Genomic DNA, 16,101 nt, shown 5'->3' on the forward strand with positions numbered 1-16,101 from the left:
GCACACAATAAGATAGGAAAGAGGAGTTTTTTTCAACTATGAATAACTTGAGAGAGAAAGAACAATAGGTGTGGATATCAGTTCATGTGATTGCCAGAGTCCAGAAAGTCAGACTCCAAATGGAGGAGTTGCAATTCAGGTGAGTTCAGCTAGCTGGAACAGGAGTTGCAATTCAGGTGAGTTCAGCTAGCTGGAACAGGAGTTGCAGAATTTCTTTAAAGTTGATGGCGACACAGTGAGTGAGGTTGGTGTACAGAGACTTGCTCTTCTTGGCAGGCGAGGGCAGGAATCTTCCAGAGAAACAGCTTCGAGGCAGCTTAGACTTATATTGCAGGTTGCTGGTCACCCTGGAGCCATGCTTTGATGTTTGCAGGCTGGAGGTTAAACAGCAGACTGAGTTGTGAGGCTGGACATATAATATTAAAACTTGCCAAAGGCCAGAAGCTTAGGTCATGTGATGTTGCCCATGAATGAGTCAGTTGCAGGTTAACAAGCAGTTTCTATGCCTCTGGTCAAAATCCATTGTTCCCCTTAGGCGATAGATGGTGGCTATTAGCAGCTCTGCAGGTGTAACAAGTTTCGATGGCTCTCTCTTTGTTATAGAACCAGGCTGGGATGACAGCCCCTTTGTTATAAGACCAGGCTGGTCCCTGGTTTCATTCATTATAATGTGTCCTCACAATGAGAGATGTGAGATTCCACAAGGATGAATTTTGAACTTTTGTCCTGCAACTGCTGTTGGAAATTTCCAGATACTGTAGCCAACTTGTGAACCATGTGACCTGTAGCAGCCATCTTTTGGTTCAGCAAAGCCCACTTTTTATATAAGCAAAAAGGTAAGGTTTGTTTTAACAGTTTATGATCTCTTTCATATCTTAGGGACATGACACCTTCAAAATTTTATCCTTTAGATCTCAGCTTAATTATTCATAAGGACTCATTGTCCTGTAAGAGGATCCCCTTTGATGTAAGGTGCCAAATAGCAAATTGAGTTCTTTGTTCAAACCATGGAGAGAAACCTACCCTTATCATGTGCTTAGGGCATGCTAAGAATTGTTTCTCAATGATCAATTCAATGCTGTTCCCCTCATCAGTTTTGTCGGCTGAATCTTTATCACCAAGGCGGGGAGTGGGAGTCGGGAACATTCCTGGCTCAGCCTGCACCCCTTCAATAGAAGGTGCCTGCAAATGTGGGATCTTCCTTGCTGGGGTGTGGGTGTGAGCTGCAGTGGGGTCAGCCGACCCAGAAAATAGGTTGGAGGCAGCGACAGGGGCTGCTGGGTGCTGAGGCGGGCTGTTTAAAAGGCTCACCTTGGTGCTATGGCACTTGTCCCAGTCAAAATAAAAACAGAAAGGCTCTACAGACCTCATCCCCCCACACACACACACACATTCACCATGCCCCATCCATGCCACCTTGTGCCCCCCAACCAACCCCCATGGCCCTTCCTGACCCCCATGCCAAGCTATGCACCTCCACCCACCTCTATGGCCCCTTTGCCCCCAATGCCAAGCTATGCCCCTCCACCCACCCCACGGTTCCTCATGCCCCATGTGTCACTTCCTTGACCATTAACCCACTGTGCACTATAGAGAAACATTGAACCCTATTGTCACAATATAATGTGTAAAAAAAGCTTTAAAAAAGTAATTCATTACTTTCCACTATGTTAAAAAAGTCTTTTCACTACAGTCCAATAAAAGTGTCAATCATCCAGACCCTTTTAAAGTGTCAATAAGAGAAACTGCAAGCCCTTAATTTTGTGCAAATAAACTTTGTGAAATTAGCAGCAGAGATTAGAGACCCAGAGCTGTCAATCAAGCAATGTTTTCTCTGGGGCTCAGGTGTTTCTTCGGAGTTATGAATTTCTGGGCTTTCAGCCAAGCTTCATTATAAATGTTTGACTGAGAGTACAGACAACCATTACCCTGTCCAAAGTTACCCCCTAGCCTCCAGCTGTGCTAGCTCGAAACTCCTAGTGTCCTTTGAAAGTTGTTCCACTCAGCCTGAGTTTTCCAGTTCTGACTTTCACCAGGAAGGCTCACCTTGGCAACTCTTTATTCCTTAAATCTCAAAAGCCCCATCTTATCTGTCCCCTTCCTTATAAACAGAAAACAAGCCCCCCCATAAGCTTCCTGCCTGGTTGTTACCACAAAACAGTACTTCTTTACTATTCACAAGAGTAGCTGCATCGTTTCTCCACACAGCAGTAGTTGCTCTGTCTCTTTCTCTCTCTCTCTCTATCACTGTGTCTCAAACACCAGCTGTCCTTTTCTATGAGTTACTGAGTTGGGAAAATTCCTGACTCCCCAAACCTGACTTGGGAGAAACTTCCCCCAAATGGTCAGATTTTCACTCCGGAGAGAACAAGAGTCGAGCCCGCCAACCCTGGAAGTAGTGGAGATGAGTAGGTGGGTCCAGCAACTTATAGGCAACTCGGCTAGGGTTTAAAAGGTGGGCCAATAAGGAATTCTGTGAAGCAGGAAGAGGATGGAAGTGCTGCTGTGGCTTGGAGGAGGCATCAATCAACAGACAGGGGAGTACTAACTGTAGCAGTTGTCTGACTGGTTGTTGACTCAGGAAGAGGTGGCCCATCATGGGCTTTCCATAGGAAAAAATAGTCATTGTTGCTGACTATTCACATTGTAGTGAAGCAGCCACTCTAACAAGTTCAGGATGGAAATGCTTCACAAGACACAGTCATGGAGATGGCAGCATCTTGGCACCATCAGCTGCTCACGATATTCTGGATTGTCTCAGGTTACTATAATGACTGAGTCGATGACTGATACACACCACATTTGCCACAGTCCTTTGCCCTTCCGCCTACCTCTTCCCACCCAGCTCTCAGGGTGCGGCCATGCAATTGTGCCTTGCAGGACACTCACAGCTGGACGCCACCATGGCAGAACAGTGTGACTCAGAGGGAGCAGGCCAGCAGGGTGGTTTGTGATCGGAGGCACAGCATGACATTTGGGAGTGACAGGAACAAAAGCCAGGCCACCCTCCATTGTCCCACTCTCCGCAACATCGGGCCGTAACTTGTATTGGGGGGTTACCCCAACGATGCACTGAGGAACCCTTCCGACAGTTCCCAGGTAAGGTTTGCATGGCAATTGCCCAGAAATGCAAACTTCCTCTGGGCAATTGCCCTGTACTGGGAACCGTCCGAAAATGCGATTTAAATCGCAAACTTACGAAATAGGAACAGTAAGAACATAAGAAATAGGAACAGGAGTAGGCCATTCGACCCCTTGAGCCTGCCCCGGCATTCAATAAGATCATGTCTGATCTTCTTGTGTTTCGATTTCCACATTCCCATCTAACCCTGATAACCTTTGATTCTGTTGCCTAACAAGAATCTATCTACCTCTGCCTTAAAAATATTCAATGATCCCACCTCCACCACCTTCTGAGGCAGAGAATTCCAAAGTCGCACAACCCTCTGAGAGAAAAAATGTCTCCTTGTCTCTGTCCTAAAGGGGTGACCTCTAATTTTAAAACAGTGCCCCCTAGTCCTGGACTCACCCACAATAGGAAACATCCTTTCGACATCCACCTTGTCAAGGCCGTTCAGGATCGTATATACTTCAATCAAATCACCCCTCACTCTTCTAAACTCCAGTGGAAACAAGCCCAGTCTGTCCGACCTTTCCTCATAAGACAGCCCACTCATTCCTGGTATCAATCTGCCAAGTAGAAAATGACCCATTTATGCATACTCTCTGCTTTCTGCCAGCCAGCCAATCTTCTATCCATACTAATATGTTACCAAGCACAACAAGCGCTTTTATTTTCTGTAATAATCTTTGATGTGGTACCTTATCAAATGCCTGTGTTCTGCCTGTGTTACATCAAAATTACTCAGAAAAAGTTTGAAGAATTAAAACCTCTTCTACCTTCTGGGTAACTATTGTGCAGACCTAGACCGACCCCCCACGGGACTCCCCCCACACACCTGAACACCCAGGAGACTCCTGACTGCACTCCTCCAGCAAGGAGACTCGCCCAGCCTCGACCCCCAGGGGGTCTCCCCGCAACTCCCAGACTACTTCCCCCTACAGCACATGCCCAACCCTCCAAACTCGCAGGCGACTCCCCTGATCTTCCAGCTACACCCCCCATGGGACACCCCCCACCACCAACCCCCAACCCACCAGGTGCCTCTCCCACCTCCCTGACTGCCCCCTCCATGGGTCTCTCCCCACCCACCCAATGACTATCTCCCCCACGGACTCCACCCACCAGCAAGTGACTACACCTCCTGACAGGAACTCCCCAACCGACAGGTTGGAACACCCACCCCCAAGGGGACTCTTTTCCCCCTCCCCACCTGGCCCAACTCAACGCCGTCTCTCCTCCACCGACCAAACTCTCACCCCCACTTCCCCAAGGCTGACCAGACCTGACCCGTCTCCCTGCTCCTGAGCATGACCCGACTCCCCACCGACCCGATCCTGCACAGCTCCAGGACTGACCCAACCTGATGCGTTCCCCCCCCCGGCCCTGAGACCTGGCCCAACCTTGCCCCACCAAATATGCACCCCACCCCCCCACCCAAATCCTACCCACCTACCTTCTACACTTAGCTTCTCCCTGGCTGTCAAGGAGCTTTAAACTTGGCTGGACATTTAAACCTACCTGGTTTACAGCAACTAGTGCCATAAAAAGGCCTGTGGCCTCCTTGCATTCGTCAGAGCTGCCCTCGACGCTAGGCCCCGAGGCTGTGCTGCACTGCCCGGCCTGAGTCAGAAGATCAGGCAAGATAAGATCGAAAAAAATTTAAGGTAAAAAACTAGGAGCGGAGAGGCAATCTGACTCTGACTGCCACTCCGAGGAAGTTCAGGCCCATTAGGTATTGATGATTAAAGAAGGTTCGTGTAGGTAAGCAGACATATGAGTGCGAGACCATTCGAAGCTAGAAGCCTTACGTGCCTTTTCTATTTCCATTTCTCAGGCCAGAATGTCACAAAGCGGGTCAAGTGGGGAAGCAGCCCGAGGTGTTTGTTCAAATTCTTGGAGAAATACCCGATCAGTGTCCAAGCCTGATTCATCCTCCAGGAGTGTGACAGCCCCTACACCGGGGTCACTGGCATCGATGGCTACTTTAAATGCTTTTGTTGAAATCTGGAGCTGCTAAAACCGGCCACAATGTGGAGTCACTGCATTGTGAACAGCCAAAGGACAGTTAACCATATATTCTTTTGTTTGTCTATCTTCCTCACGAACTGTAAAAAATCTTTAAGCCTATCCTCTTTTGTGTGAGATGTGTGAATGTTGGCTGCGATTTACCCAGTTTTTTTTTTAACGGTGTTTGCTATTTACCCAGTTTTTTTTTAAATTTGGGAAGTAATGTCAATAGACCTATCTTGTCCTTCGTTTAAACTCAGAAAACCTGTTGACTAATTCGTTATCATCTGAAAGCATACATGGTGGGACTCGTGCAGTATTGGCAAAGCACATCATCTCTGAATTCACAAAAAAACCTTGTTACAATCAAACCTGGAGTGGTAGGGGGTTGGAAGGGGAGGGGGGGGTCAATTCTTACCCCTCCTCACATGGTCGTAACACCATCAAGTCCCCTCAGGATCTTATATGTTTCAATAAGATCACATCCCATTCTTCTAAACTCTAATTGATATAGGCCCAATCTGTTCCACCTTTCATCGTCAGACAACTCCTTCCTCCCAGGAATGAGTCGAGTTCTCAGAACTGCTTTCCATACTACATTTGAAATTCTTTCTCACTTAAATTAGGCACTAAGCAAATATTCATTTCGAAATCAAAACCAGGAGTTAAGTGTGGGTCATCCTCAAGCTTTGCTTCCTCCCCAACCTTCCCCGCCCTCCCCCCAACCATTAGTGTAATTGAAGCCTTTCCCCTGTCCAATTCAAATGCTCTTGCTTGCTCTTCTCTCTTGAAATTCAAGCTTTTCCGTTTCTTTTTCTCTTTGGAACTCTAATTCAAGCTTTCGTATTTCTCTTTCTTTCATTAATTCAGGTGATTGAAGTAGCTAACTCTACATGATGCCAAAGGGATCGCCCTTTTCCTCCTCAAGTGTTGAGCCAATTCTGAGAAAATCTCTGCTTTTTGTAGCCCCCATTTTCAAGTCAATCCCTAATTTCTCTGCCCCAGCTTTAAAATTAACCTTTGTTAACTGTTGCAAGACATTAACAGACAGGCCTTCTCTCTCTAGAAATGCCTGAGCATTGAAAGTAGTCATGTTGACTTCTCATTGAATACAGCAAACTTATATATGAAATCTTATTTGTTTAAACTCTGGAAAATTCCACTTTTTACAGTGTTTGGGTTTTGATTCTGCAAGAGCCCTCAATTTGTTACAATCCCAGTCAAGACCGATAACTTCAAAAAGATTAATTTCCCAGTGACCAACAGAAATTAGCAAAGGACAAGATCTCACATTTTAAGACTTTTACTGTAACAGACAAACTAAAATTCTAATTCAAGATTTTTTTAATCTCTCCTTTTTGGAACTCTAGTTCAAGCTTTCGTATTTCTCTTCCTTTCATCGTGAATTCGGGTGATTTCATTTGTAGTTGAAGTCTAGCTCACTTTACTTGATGCTAACGGGATCACTCTTTTCCTCCTTAAGGTTCAAGTAGACCACATATTACTTAAAAGACAATTAATATACTGAATTAAAAAGATACTTTTGCATGAAGTAACTAACTCAGTTGAGATACATCTTACAAGCCCTTTTGCTGTGCACTGCACTTCCGTCAGATGTGTAGCATTAAGAGAACAAGCCCAAAATTACTGCTAGCTCGCCAGCAGGCTCACTTCTCCCTGCCACACTAGATCAAAGCTTCAAGTATCCTTCGAAAGTCATTCAACTCAGGCTGAAGCCTCTAGATCTGGTTTTCACCACAAGGCCCGCTTCAGTGACTCCTGGTTCCATAAATTTCCAAAAATTCAAAAGTCAAATCTGTTTTGTTCTTCCTTTCAAAAAGAAAACAAACTCTCACGAGCATCTCCCTTCATTGCTGCCATTGTTTCATCTGGTCTGCACAGCGATAGCTGCTTTGCTTCTTCATATAACAATAGTTGCTTTGTTCTCTCTTTGTGATCTTTTCTGAGAGTTATTGTGTCAAGGTGTAAAAACTGTGACTTGCTTTCAATAGGTTTCTGTTTGATCTCCCTCCCCCCAGCACCCAGGTCACATAGGCATATCACCTAGCTCATAGAGTCAGAGAGGTAAACAGCACAGAAAAAGGCCCTTCGGCCCATCGAGTCTATGCCGGTCAAACAAGTACCTAACTATTCTAATCCCATTTCCCAGCACTAGGCCCATAACCTTGTATGCCATGGCATCGCAAGTGCACATCCAAATGCTTCTTAAATGTTGAGGGTATCTGCCTCTACCACCCTTTTAGGCAGTGAGTTCCAGATTCCCACACCCTCTAGGTGAAAAAATTCTTCCTCACATCCCCTCTAAACCTCCTGCCACTTATCTTAAATCTATGCCCCCTGGTAATTGAACCCTCCACCGAGGGGAAAGGTTCCTTCCTGTCCACCCTATCTATGCCCCTCATAATTTTAAACACCTCGGTCATGCCCCCTCTCAATCTCCTTTCCTTAAGGGTAAATAACCCCAGTCTATCCAATCTCTCCTCACAAGTATAACTCTCCAGCCCAGGCAACATCCTGGTAAATCTCCTCTGCACCCTCTCTGGTGCAATCACATCCTTCCTACAATGCGCATTCCAGAACTGCACACAATACTCTAGCTGTGGCCTAACCAGCGTTTTATACAGTTCCAGCATAACCTCCTTGCTCTTATATTCTATGCCTCAGCTAATAAAGGCAAGTATCCCATATGCCTTCTTAACCACCTGATCTACCTGTCCCGCTACCTTAAGGGACCAGTGGACATGCACACCAAGGTCCCTCTGATCCTTGGTACTTCCCAGAGTCCTACCATTCATTGTGTATTCCCATGCCTTGTTTGTCCTGCCCAAGTGCATCACCTCACACCTATCTGGATTAAATCCCATTTGCCACTGATCAGCCCATCTGACCAGCCCGTCTATATCCTCCTGTAATCTAAGGCTATCCTCCTCACTATTTACCACCCCACCAATTTTCGTGTCATCCATGAACTTACTGATCAACCCTCCTACATTCAAGTCTAAATCGTTTATATGTACCACAAACAGCAAGGGACCCAACACCTATCCCTGTGGAACCCCACTGGACACAGACATCCAGTCACAAAAGCACCCCTCGACCATCACCCTTTGCTTCCTGTCACTCAGCCAATTCTGGATCCAATTTGCCAAATTACCTTGGATCCATGGAGTCTTACCTTCATTATCAGTCTCCCATGCGGGACCTTACCAAAAGTCTTGCAGAAGTCCAAGTAGACTACGTCAAGTGCATTGCCCTCACACCTGGTCACCTCTTCAAAAAATTCAATCAAAATTGGTCAGACATGACCTCCCCTTAACAAAACCATGCTGATTGTCCTTGATTAATCCCTGTCTCTCCAAGTGTAGATTAATTGTGTCCCTCAGAATTGCTTCCAACAGTTTCCCCACCACTGAGGTTACGCTGACTGGCCTGTAGTTCCCTTGTTTATCCCTTCTTGAATAATGGTACCACATTGGCTGTCATCCAGTCCTCTGGCACCTCTCCTGTGGACAGAGACGTATTGAAAATTGCCAGCGCCCCTGCTCTCTCTTCCCTTGCTTCCCTCAACAGCCTGGGCTACCTTTCATCTAGGCTGGGAGATTTATTTACTTTTAAACCTGCCAGACCATTTAGAACCTCCTCCCTTTCTATGCTAATTTCTTTAATTATATGACAGTCTTTCTGCCTGATTTCCATACCCACACAATCCCTCTCACTTGTGAACACCAACACAAAGTATTCATTTAAAACCCTACCTACATCTTCCGGCTCCACACACAACTTACCACTTATGGCAGATACCGAGGGCTCAAACATCGGAAGCCCAATGGGGGGTATAGGTGTAAAAACTGTGAATTGCTTTCAATAGGTTTCTGTTTGATCTCCCTCCCCCCAGCACCCAGGTCACATAGGCATATCACCTAGCTCATAGAGTCAGAGAGGTAAACAGCACAGAAAAAGGCCCTTCGGCCCATCGAGTCTGTGCCGGTCAAACAAGTACCTAACTATTCTAATCCCATTTCCCAGCACTAGGCCCATAGCCTTGTATGCCATGGCATCGCAAGTGCACATCCAAATGCTTCTTAAATGTCCTTAAAGGGCCCTACTCTTTCCCTAGTTATCCTCTTACTCTTAATGTACTTGTAAAATAACTTTGGATTTTCCTTTATTTTACCTGCCAATGCTTTTTCATTACCCCTTTTTGCTCTCCTAATTTCATTTTTACATTCTCCCTACACATTCTATACCCCCCATTGGGCTTCCAATGTTTGAGCCCTCGGTATCTGCCATAAGCCTCCCTTTTTCTCTTTATCCAATCCTGTATATCCCTCGACATCCAGGGTTCCCTGTATTTGTTGGTCCCACCCTTTGTCTTTACTGGAATATTTTGGCCCTGTGCTCTCCCTATTTTCTTCTTGAATGAGTCCCACTGCTCTGACGCAGATTTACCTAAAGGTAGTTGCTCCCAGTGCACTCTGGCTAAATCATACCTGATCTTATTAAAATCGGCCTTCCCCCAATTTAGAACTCTGATTTCTGGCCCATCCTTGTCCTTTTCCATAACAACCTTGAATCTAACGGAGTTATGATCACTATCTGCAAAATGCTTCCCCACTGATACCTCTACCACTGGCCTGGCTTCATTCCCTAATATTAAGTCCAGGACCGCCCCCCTCTCTTGTAGGACCTTCTAAGTACTGGCTTAGAAAGTTCTCCTGGATGCATTTTAAGAATTCCGCTCCCTCTAAACCTATCACACTATGACTAACCCAGTTAATGTTGGGGAAGTTGAAATCCCCCACTATTACTACCCTATTATTTTTACACTTCTCTGAAATTTGCCTACACATCTGCTCTTCTATTTCTCTCTGACTGTTTGGGGGCCTATAGTACACTCCCAGCAATGTGATTGCTCTTTTTTTATTTTTCAGTTCTACCCATATGGCTTCATTTGAGGAGCCTTCTAAGATGTCATCCCTCCTTACTGCTGTAATTGATTCCTTGATCAATATTGCGATACCCTCTCCTCTTTTACCTCCTTCCCTGTCTCGCCTGAAGACCCTATATCCTGGAATATTGAGCTGCCAATCCTCCCCCTCTCTCAACCATGTCTCTGTGACAGCAATGACATCATACTTCCATGTCTTAATTTGTGCCCTCAACTCATCTGCCTTATTCGTCAGACTCCTTGCATTAAAATAAATACCATCCAACCTTGCCAAGCTCCCTTGTGCCTTAACTGGCCTATAATTCCTATGCCTTCCAGACTCACTTGCTCTCTCTCCTAATTTTGGCTGTGCATCTCCCCCTGCTGAACTCCTCTCAGGATCTCATCCCCCTGCCAAGTTAGTTTAAACCCTCTCCAACAGCACTAGCAAACCTCCCCGCAAGGATATTGGTCCCATTCTGGTTCAGGTGCAACCCATCCGCCTTGTACAGGTCCCACTGCCCCCAGAAACAGTCCCAATGTCCCAGAAATCTAAAGCCCTCCCTCCTGCACCATCTCTCCAGCCACGCATTCATCTGGACTAACCTCCTATTTCTATACTCACTAGCGCATGGCACCAGACCGGAAGTAATCCAGAGATTACTACCTTTGAGGTTCTGCTTTTTAATCTACTTCCTAGCTCCCTAAATTCTGCAATCAGGACCTCATCCCTCTTTCTACCTATGTCGTTGGTACCAATATGTGCCACGATCTCTGTCTGTTTGCCCTCCACCTATAGAATGCCCTGCAGCCGTTCAGTGACATCCTTGACTCTAGCAGCAGGGAGGCAACATACCATCCTGGAGTCACGTCTACAGCCGCAGAAACGCCTGTCTGTTCTCCTTACTATCGAGTCTCCCACTGCTATTGCTCTTCCCCTCTTTTTCCTCCCCCACCATGCAGCTGAGCCACTCACACTGCCACGAGCATGGCTGCACTCCCCAGAGGGACCGTACACCTCTTACCATTTTCCAACACAAAAACGGTTCTCAAACGAGATGCACCCTGGGGATTTCCTGACTACCTGCCTGACATCTTTCTTCTGACTGATGGTCACCCATTCCCTCTCTGTCTGCACGTCCGTAAGCTGTGGAGTGGCCACGTCTAAAAACATGCTATCCACGAAACTCTCAGCCTCGCGGATGCACGTCAGTGCCTCCAGCTGCCGCTCAAGCTCTGAAACTCGGAGCTCAAGTAGCTGCAGCTGGTGGCACTTCCTGCACACATGGTCGGTCAGAGTGCAAGGAGCGTCTAGGACTTCCCAAATGCTGCAGGCAGAAAAAACACAGGACTGAGCTGCACTGCCATGCCTCTAGTTGAAAAAAATCCCTTATTTTAAGTTAAATATAGTAAAAAAAAGTTAAATTATTTATGTACTTTAAATAAAAACTAGAACCCTTACCTTTCCTTAGCTTAATCTATTTTAAACTGGAGAAAAACTGGAGAAAAAAAACTGGAGAACAGTGATTGATACCAAATGCCATAGGTTCATTGGTTTACAGTTGAAGATGCACCAGACAATAGATGAAAACATTCAATATTTTCAATACACAAAACTTTGATTAAATTTAGTATCATATTGCACTGTGCATTAGATTTTTTTTATAATTTCAAGTGAAGCCATGAAAGTTTAGAAGTTTCATATTGTAGTAACCTCAGTTAACTTACTGAACGCTACAACCATATTTCTGCAATACCATATGCCATTCTTTAGAAAAAGACTCTCTTTGGTTTACGTACAAAATACTTGACTAAATTTGCTTCACAATACCTAGGGCACTTCTGGAATTCTCTGTCTCATTTCAAGTTAGAAGAGACATTTTAAAACACAACCATCTTGGACCCAGTGTTCGTGACACAAGTTTAATGAGCAGTTAATGTGCAAATGCAGCAATGTCATGAAAGTCATTAAAAGGTTAACAGTAAGGTTGTTTTTACAAAGTTAACCGCAGATGGCACAAACTGTCCAGCAACTTTTAGCCCAGAATTTTCGGTTCAGCGAGTGGGGGAGGGGCACACTCGCTGAGACGTAAGATGCGTCTCCCGACGTCACTGCGCGTCATTCAGATTTTCAGTTCGGTGGGCGCGCAGCTGAGTCGGCTGTGCACCCGTCGAACTGTCAAAGGCCTATTAATGCCATTTAGAAACTAATTAAACTAATAAACTGAGGTGCCTGTTCAACCTTAATGTTGACGGGGGGCAAGCGAAGAGCCCAGGTGGCCTTTGCATTTTTCATGGAACCTCATCCACGGGCGGGATGAGGTTTCATAACGTGTTTAAAAATGGAATAAATTTTTTTAAAAAATTCATTGACATGTCCCAGCTCATGTGACACTGTTACAGGAGGGGACACGTCTTAAAATTTTTTCTTTTCTTTATTTAGATTTTTAAAACTTAAAATAATCTCCCTGAGGAGGCACCTCTGTGCCTCAGGGAGATTTCTGCACTCTTTAGCACCAGGCCCCAACTCAGGGAACCCCACCCCTGTCTTCGGCCCGCACAGGGAGCGCTCAGTGTGCGTCACGCTCGGGTGGGCCTTAATTAGCAGCGCGGACCTGATTGGGGGCGCTGATTGAGTCTGCGCCTGCCCCCGCCCAGGGGGTGGGGGGGGGGGGGGGGGTGGGGAATTATCCCCTAGTGAATTCATGGGGTGTTTCTTCCTCGCCACAAGTTTCTGGCTGATTTGCACATTAATAATGGAGTGCATCATTCATATGATGTTACTTTTTTGGCAAATTCTGTGCCAATAAAGTTTTCCTGAAACCCACGCAGGTAACTTTAATAGATGTGATCATGTTCAAGCAATATTCACAGGACTGTGTGCATCTCAGTCCAATGTGTTTATCTGACTGGTTAAGAAGTTCCTTTGCAAAGTCAATGTTACACTATCAATAGTTGACAAGATTATTTCATGTAGTTGTAATGTTGACAATAGCCACAAAAAAAGGAAATGAAGAAAATGACTGAAGTCTACAGCAGGTCAGTCAGCATCTGAAAGATCAATTCTGCAAATTAAACACGTATTGCATTCTATAAAAAAAGGAACCAAACATTTTGTGAAACGCTTTCAGGCATTTCAATAACATGAAAGGCTTACTTAAATAGAAGTGTTTCCTGTTTTAGTATTACAACTGGAACAGTCAGAGAGGCAGACAATTTCCTCCATACTGCTCCCTCACAATGTTAACTTATCTTTCAATTTGCAGAAGTTGACTGATGTGCACCTTTTGGGACTATTCCAGATCAGGCATACTCTTCAGATGATCACTCTCACTTAAGGTTGGGAAAGACAGGCCTCACAGACACTTAAATGGGTCTGAAGAACTGATCTAACCCTCCCCGAAGGAAAGGAATTACCAAAGAATATTACTGTCCTCCAGATAGCCTTTTTCACAAGTTTTAGCTTGACTATAACAACCAGGATATTATAGGGGTCTGGACATCTCTCCTCAACAATGTACCTCTCTACGGAAGAGTGTACATAGGTTCTCGGGTTTGCATACAGGAGACAATGTGAGACAATATACTTTCTAAATTATATAAAAGTTTACGGAAGAACTGAACATGTAATTTATTTTTGATGGTAATCACAACATTAACAGCTCTAGGAAAAGTAAGTATAATTTTATTTCTACTAGAGAATCCATGTCTTATTAATGTTACAGAGAGATATTTAAGATATCCATCAATATTTAAAATAGTATTTACTATAAATTCCCAAGTCAAAAGCTACTGAGCCGACCAAGATACCTCTATATCAATTAAGGGAGAACTATCATCTCTACACTACAGCAGCTATGCCTTTACCTTGGGAGATGCTGGAGTGAATTCAATGAATATAAAATCCTACTGTGTGGTTCAATGTTGATACCAAAAAAGAACTAAACCAGCAGGAAGCATGTTGAGCACTCGTGCTGGACACCATCCTTTGTTTTTATCAACATCCATCAAGTAAACAGGATACTGAGAGGTGCAGATAGTGGTCACTACACTCAATTTCTAGGCCTTGGATTTTTTGGGACCTGCTTGAGAGATTTGATGACCCAACCAAAAATCCATTGACTTTCGGTGAGACTGGATGATCCCAATGGTGGGCATGGCTGGAAAATCCTGCCCCAGGATTCAGCTGATTATTTAGGGTCATCCTTAAGGTTTTCCATTGTTAGATTGTGGTATCTTACAATTTACCAATGACTTTCTGAGGTAATGTGGAGGCTAATTCCTGTTTTTTTTCAGAACTGCCTTATGTTAGAGGATATATCATATTCTATGCCACAGGATGTTGTTGTCCTCAAGCACATAATTGCGCCCAGGCATGTTTATAAACTTTTAAAACTTGTCCAGCAGATGAACTCTGCCTTAAAGTTTTAATCACTACCTCATAGGAGAATCACTATTTTAATCTTACAACTCCGTATTTAAATCTGGATTATTTTATAACTCTGTATTTATATTTATATCTATGTTGCATTCCTTCACACATTGTGACACAGTATATTCTCTTTCAGTTTTAATTTCAGATGTCCAACATTTTTGTTTCACCTACACTAACAAGCATGTTGCTACAGCTTTGAGTTGATACAATGCTGAATTAGACTCACACTAAGTGTATGAGCAAGCCATATGATGGCCAACACTTTACCATAAAGTACAATGTGTACACATGTGGCTATAATATACTGGAAATGAGCCAGTCTGGGTCCTGGGCAGGTCCTCAGCTGTAAGCTACAGTGATAACTTCATTCCAGTGAACACAAACTGCACCACAGATGTTTTGGGATGTCAGGATGAACAAAGATCATTGAGAAAGGCAGCTAGCCCTTAGGGAGACACAGATCTCAAGGCCAAAGTAAAAACAGAGAAAGCAAATGCTTTGTCAAAGTAAGCCGTTGCATATCACCAAGGTTATACAGGAAGAGGGAGAGTACGGGCATGACTATCAACTACGATTTTTCCAAGAATCCCGAGGTAGTAAATGGAGTCCTTGAGGGGGCTGGTTGCTATCATTATGGAGGAACAGGAGACCTTAATGATGCAGAGGTAGGGGACACAATTGATGCACATGGGGGTGAATTGGCCTCTCCTCGTTGTAGGAACAAGCTATATTGCTGTTTCTGAGCATAGGCTTCAAAGTCAGCTGAAGGAAAAATAAGCAGTAGTCTTGGTTGTTTGGAAGCTGCAAGTGCACTGCTTCAAACTTGGGAAACATTTGTCAGAAGAATACATAATAAGAGGTTCAATGTCCCATGTAACCTTGGTTTCAATGATGTTTTTGTGGACAAAGTTACAGGGGTGAGTCTAGTCATCTATACTTGTTTAAATATGAACAACATGATCATTCAGAAGAACTAATTTGTAGCTCATTTTTATTAAAATCACCCAGGAATATTTTATTGTTAGCCCGTAGGGCAAAGTTGTAAAATGATTGAGTCAAGGCCAAAACATTGCATTTTCGCTTTCGCCATTTTATTCAGCATTTTAAGTGAGTTCAGACAAAAAAAATGACAGCAGACATCAGCTGCTGCCCTATGGGGCTCCAATCCAATAGAAATTTCATAAACAGATGTCATGTAACATCTGTTGGTCCAATGGCTTTTCATCTTGCACTGGGAGCTTGCAGTGTGACAGTCCACTCAGCACCATCCGCAGCCACAAATAGTTATTTCTTCAGTAATCAAAAACGTACCGTCACATATTCAAAACTCGACGTGAGCCACGCCTACTAGCAGGTAGAGCTGGAAGAAGGCTCTAGGGAACTCGTGACCATTAATACACATCGAGGATTGTATCAATATACTCGACTACCCTTAGGGGTCTCATCGGTGTGTGCTATTTTCCAGCGTATCATGGAAAATCTGCTTTAGGGACTGCCCCATGTCTTTGCTTATCTGGATGATGTCTTAGTCACTGGACAAACTGATGAAGAACACTTAGCTAATTTGGAGGAGGTGCTGAAATGTTT

Source organism: Cetorhinus maximus, chromosome 4 (assembly GCF_964194155.1).
Source record: "Cetorhinus maximus chromosome 4, sCetMax3.hap1.1, whole genome shotgun sequence".
NCBI lineage: Eukaryota > Metazoa > Chordata > Chondrichthyes > Lamniformes > Cetorhinidae > Cetorhinus > Cetorhinus maximus.